The sequence below is a fragment of the Onychomys torridus genome, chromosome 8 (assembly GCF_903995425.1).
Source record: "Onychomys torridus chromosome 8, mOncTor1.1, whole genome shotgun sequence".
NCBI lineage: Eukaryota > Metazoa > Chordata > Mammalia > Rodentia > Cricetidae > Onychomys > Onychomys torridus.
The window spans coordinates 45445-52657 of record NC_050450.1 but is presented as its reverse complement, the minus strand read 5'-3'; the positions used below and the strand labels follow the sequence as shown (position 1 = coordinate 52657).

General features: G+C 38.9%; 1 pseudogene; it reads left to right on the top strand.

Moving 5' to 3' along the window:
• Positions 1–1278: 1278 nt before the first annotated feature.
• On the top strand, positions 1279–1826 carry LOC118590434 (annotated as a pseudogene).
• The last annotated feature ends 5387 nt before the right edge of the window (positions 1827–7213 follow it).

The window sequence follows — 7213 nt, the reverse complement described above, 5'->3', positions numbered from 1 at the left end:
CCTAGCTATTGTGAATAGACTACCAATGAACATGGCTGAGCAATTATCTGTGGAGGAGGATATTGAGTCCTTTGGGCACATAGCATGGAGTGATATAGCTGGATCATATGGTATTTTTCTTTTAAACTTTTTGAGGATTCTCCACACTGACTTCCACAGTGTCTGTACCCATTTGTAATCCCACCAGCAATGAATGTGTATGTATTTCTTACCATCACTGTCTTTTACTCTCTATATTAGTTTGGCCCATGAAGCAGTATATACAGCATTTGACCACTTTCCTTTCAAAGTCCCATTGTCTTCCACATTGTTTAAAACAAAACAAAGCAAAGCAAGGCAACAGCCAATAAATCAAACAGACCAAACCATATATATATTTATCATTATATATATATATATATATGTATATATATATACACACACATATATGTATATATGTATATATATACATATACATACATACATACATATACATACATACATACATACATACGTACGTACGTACGTACGTATGTATGTATGTATGTATGTATATGTATGTATGTATATGTATGTATGTATGTATGTATGTATGTATGTATGTATGTATGTATATGTATGTATGTATATATGTCATTGGCCTGTCAGCAGCTGTGCATAGCTTACTGTCTGGTACCAACTTCTGTATTAGTTATTTTTCTTTTGCTGTGATGGACACTATGACCAAAATAATAGAAGAAAGAATTGGTGGCAGCTGAGTTAGCTTAAGAAGGCCTTGTTGGAGATGACCACCCACACTGGTGGAAACCCATGAACTGTGGCTGTGAAGCCCCCATGGGACTGGACTAGGCCATCTAGATACAGAAGATGGTTGTTTGCCTTGAACTGTTTGTGGGGCACCCAGACAGGGGGATCGGGATCTGTCTGGGAGTCCAGTGCCAATGGTGTGACACCTTCCACAGCATTGGTCCAGTGGGTAGGGGCTTAGACCTGCCTTGGCTCAGTGTGCCAGACTCTGTTGACTCCCCATGGGAGACCTTGATTTGGGGGATATAGGGATGTGGTGTGGCTTGAGAGGGAGGGCTGGGGGTGAAAGGAGGGAGGAGATGGGATCTATGCATGGTATGTAGACCGAGTAGAAAATTTCTCAATAAAGAAAAATGAAAAAAAAAAAGGCCTTTCTGGTTAGGTCTAGACCCACCCCCCATGCCATTTCAGATTCCTGAATGAGAGCTGCATGGTCCTATAGGTGATGAAGGGAGCCAGAGGCATGGAGGAGCAAAGAGAGGCCTCCTTCAAATGATTGAATATAAACTCTTTGTAGTTAGAGCTGGTAGCATAGGCAAGAATTTCCTGATGATTCAGCTAATTCAGAATCACTTTGTGAATTAATATGATGCTACAATAGAGTATTGTTACTATTACCAGGAGCAAGTAGAAATTGATGGAGAAACCTGTCTCTTGTATACACTTGAAACAGCAGGTCAAGAAAAGTACAATGTAATCAGAGACCAGTATATGAGGCTTTCTTTATGTATTTGACATGAATAAACCTAAATCATTTGAAGATATTTTCTATTACAGAGAAAAAATTAAAAAGTAAAAGACTATGAGGATGTACCTATAGTCCCATTACTGAATAAATGTGATCTGCCTTCTAGATGAATAGACACAAAACAAGTTCTGGAGTGACTAGATTCCATTTATTGAAACCTCAGCAAAGTAAAGACAGAGTCTTGACAATGTTTTATACATTTACTTAAAAAATTTGAAAATATGAACAAAAGATGAGCAAAAATTGTAAAAAGAAAAAACAGAAGTCAAAGACAAAGTGTCTAAATATGTAAATATAATTTGTACTTTATAATTAAGGCATACTTAAGAAGAGTGATTAATTTTGTACATTACAGTAAATTAGCATTTACACATTTTTTTTTTCCTGTTTGGTCATACTGTCAGCTTTTATCTTGAATGCTTTTGTTTGTTTGTTTGTTTGTTTGTTTTTGAAACAGAGTTTCTCTTTATAGTTTTGGTGCCTGTCCTGGACCTCACTCCAACTCACAGAGATCTGCCTGGCTCTGCCTCCTATGTGCTGGGATTAAAGGCATGTGCCATGACCGCCCCTGCTGTTTGTTTGTTTTGGTTTTTGGTTTTTTGGTTTTTGAGACTGGGTTTCTCTGTGTAGTTTTGCCCCTTTCCTGGAACTCACTTGGTAGATCAGGCTGGCCTCCAACTCACAGAGCTCTGCCTGGCTCTCCATCCTATGTGCTGGGATAAAGGCATGTGCCACCCACGCCAGGCTTAAAATGACAATGGAAACCTTCTTTTCTCTTAGTGCCTACATTTTGTGGGCCTTGGACTAAGAGTAGCAATGCCTGTGAGAAACTGAAGATCCAATACTTTGTTTTGGTACATCAGTTGATTCCTTGTTAATTCTCTTACCAATTATGAAAGTTGGTGCAAACTGGAGTAACAAAGCTCTTGAACCATCCCTGCTCTGTGTTTGTTTCATCTATTCACTACATGGCTTCCTTAGTAATTACAGCTTCAGTTGAGACCTCATGGTTGGTTCTACTAAGCCTGAAGGATCACTGATTTATGGGCTTCCCTTTGACTCACGTCTAGCATGTCCTAGAGTTTGTCATCCTTCATAGGTGTAGCTAGACACTTCACAGAGTCTTCTCATTCTTCCCACTACTCTTAGTCATGGTCACACTCAAAGTTAGTATACTTTTCTAGAAGAAGAAAGATGGGGAAAAGGGCAAGGGAAAATTTCAAATGAAAGTCCATTACATTTTCATGTTAGTTAAATTACTGTAGGTTTTTAATAGCTTTTCCTGGTATGGCAGACCTAATATGAAATGATAGCCATTTGGGCTATATTTAAATACCACCAAATTTTTGTAGTAATTCAAACAAACTTAATGCATATAAAAAGTTCATATGAGAATTAATATATAATCCCCCTTTGTAAGATTATTTTAATTTAGTTCAAATCTTTCTTGAACTGAAGTCAGTGAAAATAGTTTTAGTTTGGGTTGTAAGGTTTAAGATTATTAGAGACTGTTATAGCTTAGCAGCTGTTGAAGAGAACAATGTTGGAAGGCTGGGCCTACATCATTGTTTCTCTTCTTGTAGGTTGCAACCTCCCTGTGGTCACCTAGGATCATTAGAATACAGAGATATTTACATTATAATTAATAACAGATTCAAAATTACAGTTATGAAGTATCAATGAAAATAATTTTATATTTGGCAGTCACCATATCCCCAGGACTGTATTAAAGGGTCGCACCATTAGGCAAGTTGATAACCACTAGTCTACATGACCTATGTTGATCATTTGGGTTTTATAGTGCATGCTGCCTTCGGGATTTGTTGTGAATTGCGTGGTCAAAATGAGGCAGAGAAGAGTTTGGAATGCTTAGGGTGATGTAATCTCACCCATAGCTGTCCTGCTGACAGACCCAAGAATATTGGTTTTGTTTATCAAAATAACAGCAACCACCATTTGAATTTAAAATAGTTTTCAGTGTAAGCTTAATAGTTGAAACTGCCCTGTGATTTTCTTCCCCTTTTGGCTTAAAATAATCCAACAGACCACATTGTGGTAAGTATATTATTTTAGTTTTGCAAAGACAGTTTCCTTTCAGTTCAGTGAGAATTGTTTGGCTAGGATTCCAATGCAATTCTTTAATCAAGCTACACTGTATAATTTTATTTTTCTGAAGGTGTAGAAACCCACTAATCTATATGTACATAATTTTAAAAGACTAATGAGATACAAATAATGACTTCTAAAATAGTTTTCTTTGGGTTCTTTGCTTATTTTCCAGAAAAGAAACAAAATTAGTATGATTTCTTAAATGTTCTCCTAAATGGTGCATTTTCCTAGAGCATTCTTTCACTAAATAATAAGTCTTAACACAGTTAGTACCACCTCTTCTTTCCACACAGAGGAACAGGTGGATCTCAGGAACCTCAGACACATAATCAGATATTTACTGAAGACTGTTGAAATTTTAACCTTTCTGGGCCATGAGTTTAAAGTAGTAGCAATAACCTGTATGCAAATTTCAAATTGTGTTAGGTTTTTCATAATAAAAGGGTTTGTAGAAATTTTAAAAGGGAGAGAATCCTAGAAATAAACATAGATTCTGAGTAGTTACTATGGCCTTATAGTCCTTGTTGAACACCAGTGCTTGGTAAAAACAAGTTTGTGGGAAGAATAGAGCAGACAGCTATGATTTGAGTAAATACTTTCAGTCAGGAATTCGGGGCTCTATTGACTGAGTCAAACTGTATGGGATTAAAAAAATTTTTTTAAAATTTTTTTTTATTATTATGTGTTTTAATTTTATACATCAGCCATGGATTCCCCTGTCCTTCCCCCTCCCGCCCCCAACCCCACCTTCCCCCCATCCACTCCCCTCCATTCCCATGTCCTCCAGGACCAAGACACCCCTGGGGATTCATTTAAACCTGGTGGATTCAGTACAGGCAGGTCCTGTCCCCTCCTTCCAGGCTGAGCATGTGTCCCTGTGTAAGCCCAAGGTTCCAAACAGCCAGCTCATACACTAAGGACAGGTCCTGGTCCCACAGTCTGGGTGCCTCCCTAACAGATCAAGCTATTCAATTGTCTCACTTATCCAGAGGGCCTGATCCAGCTGGGGGCTCCACAGCCATTGGTTCATAATTCATGTGCTTTATTTCGATTGGCTATTTGTCTCTGGGCTTTTTGCAATCTTAGATTCAACAATTCACGCTCTTGCAGTCCCTCCTCTTTCTTGACAGTTGGACACCTGGAGCTCCACCTGGGGCCTGGCTGAGGATCTCTGCATCCACTTCTATCAGTTATTGGATGAGAGTTCCAAGATGACTGTTAGGGTGTTTAGTCATCTGATCACCAGACTAGGTCAGATCAGGCTTTCTCTTGACCATTGCCAGCAGTCTACAGAGGATATATCATTGTGGATTTCTGGGGACCTCTGGAGCACTCTGCCTATTCCTGTTCTCATGTGGTCTTCATTTATCATGGTCTGCTATTCCTCATTCTCCCTTTCTGTTCTTGATCCAGCTGGGATCTCCTGCTCCCCTAAGCTTTCTTTCCCTCAAATGTTGTCATTTATTACTTCCACTGTCCTCCAGGTTGTTCATGTAGATTTCATCCATTTCTCTGTCACTGGGTGATCCCTGGGTCTTTCCTAGGGTCCCATTTTCTAGGTAGCCTCCCTGGAGTTGTGTAGAAGCCTAGTCATCTTTGTTTTACATCTAATATCCTCCTATGAGTGCATACATACCATGTTTGTCTTTCTGAGTCTGGGTTACCTCACTCAGGATGATTTTTTTCTAGATCCATCCATTTGCCTGCAAACCTCATGATGTCATTGTTTTTCTCTGCTGAGTAGTACTCGATTGTGTATATGTACCATATTTTCTTTATCCATTCTTCAGTTGAAGGGCATCTAGGTTGTTTCCAGGTTCTGGCTATTACAAACAATGCTGATATGAACATAGCTGAGCAAATGCCCTTGTGGTATGATTGAGCATTCCTTGGGTATATGCCCAACAGTGCTACAGCTGGGTCTTAGGGTAGATGGATTCCCAATTTTCTAAGGAAGCGCCATATTGATTTCCAAAGTGGCTGTACAAGCTTGCATTCCCACCAGCAGTGGAGGAGAGTTCCCCTTGTTCCACAGCCTCTCCAGCATAAGCTGTCTTCTGTGTTTTTGATCTTAGCCACTATGACAGGTGTAAGGTGGTATCTAAGAGTCGTTTTAATTTGCATTTCCCAGATAATTAGGGATGTTGAGCAATTCCTTAAATGTCTTTCAGCCATTTGAACTTCCTTTGTGGAGAATTCTCTGTTTAGTTCTATAGCCCATTTCTTAATTGGACTGTTGGCCATTTTGATGTCTAATTTCTTGAGTTTTTTATTTATTCTGGACATTAGCCTTCTGTCAGATGTGGGGATGGTGAAGACCTTTTCCCATTCTGTAGGCTGTTGCTTTGTCTTGTTGACTGTGTCCTTTGCTCTACAAAAGCTTCTCAGTTTCAACAGGTCCCATTGATTGTTTCTCTCAGTGTCTGTGCTACTGGTGTTATATTTAGAAAGTGATCTCCAGTGCCAATGTGTTGAAGAGTACTTCCTACTTTCTCTTCTATCAGGTTCAAAGTAACTGGATTTATGTTGAGGTCTTTGATCCACTTGGACCTAAGTTTTGTGCACAGTGACAGATATGGATCAATTTGCAGCCTTCTACACATTGACATCCAGTTATGCCAGCACCATTTGATGAAGATGCTTTCTCTTTTCCATTTTCCATTTTTGGCTTCTTTGTCAAAAATTATATGTTCATAGGTGTGCAGGTTAATGTCAGGGTCTTCAATTCGATTCCATTGGTCCACATGTCAGTTTTTATGCCACTACCAAGCTGTTTTTATTATGGTAGCTCTATAGCAGAGCTTGAGGTCGGGGATTGTGATGCCTCCAGAAGTTGTTTTATTGTACAGGATTCTTTTGGCTATCCTGGGTTTTTTGTTTTTCCATATGAAGTTGAGTACTATTCTTTTCAGATCTGTGAAGAATTGTGTTGGTAATTTGATGGGGATTGCGTTGAATCTGTAGATTGCTTTTGGTAATATCGCCATTTTTACTATGTTAATCCTGCTTATCCATGAGCATGTGAGATCTTTCCATTTTCTGACATCTTCTTCAATTTCTTTTTTCAAGGACTTAAAGTTCTTGTCATATAGGTCCTTCACATGCTTAATTAGAGTAACCCCAAGGTATTTTATATCATTTGTGCCTGTTGTAAAGAGTGATGTATCTCTGATTTCCTTCTCAGCCTGTTTGTCTATTGTATATAGGAGGGCTACTGATTTATTTGAGTTGATCTTGTATCCTGCTATGTTGCTGAAGGTTTTTATTAGCTGTATCAGTTCCTTGGTTGAATTTTTGGGGTCACCCATGTATACTAGCATGTCATCTGCAAACAGGGAAAGCTTGACTTCTTCCTTTCCAATTTTTATCCCCTTAATCTTCTTATGTTGTCTTATAGCTCTGGCTAGAACTTCAAGTACTATATTGAATAAGTATGGGGGAGGGAACAGCCTTGCCTTGTCCCTGAGTTTAGTGGTATTGCTTTGAGTTTCTCTCCATTTAATTTGATGTTGGCTGTTGGCTTGCTGTAGATTGCCTTTATTATGTTTAGGTATGTTCCCTGTATTCCTG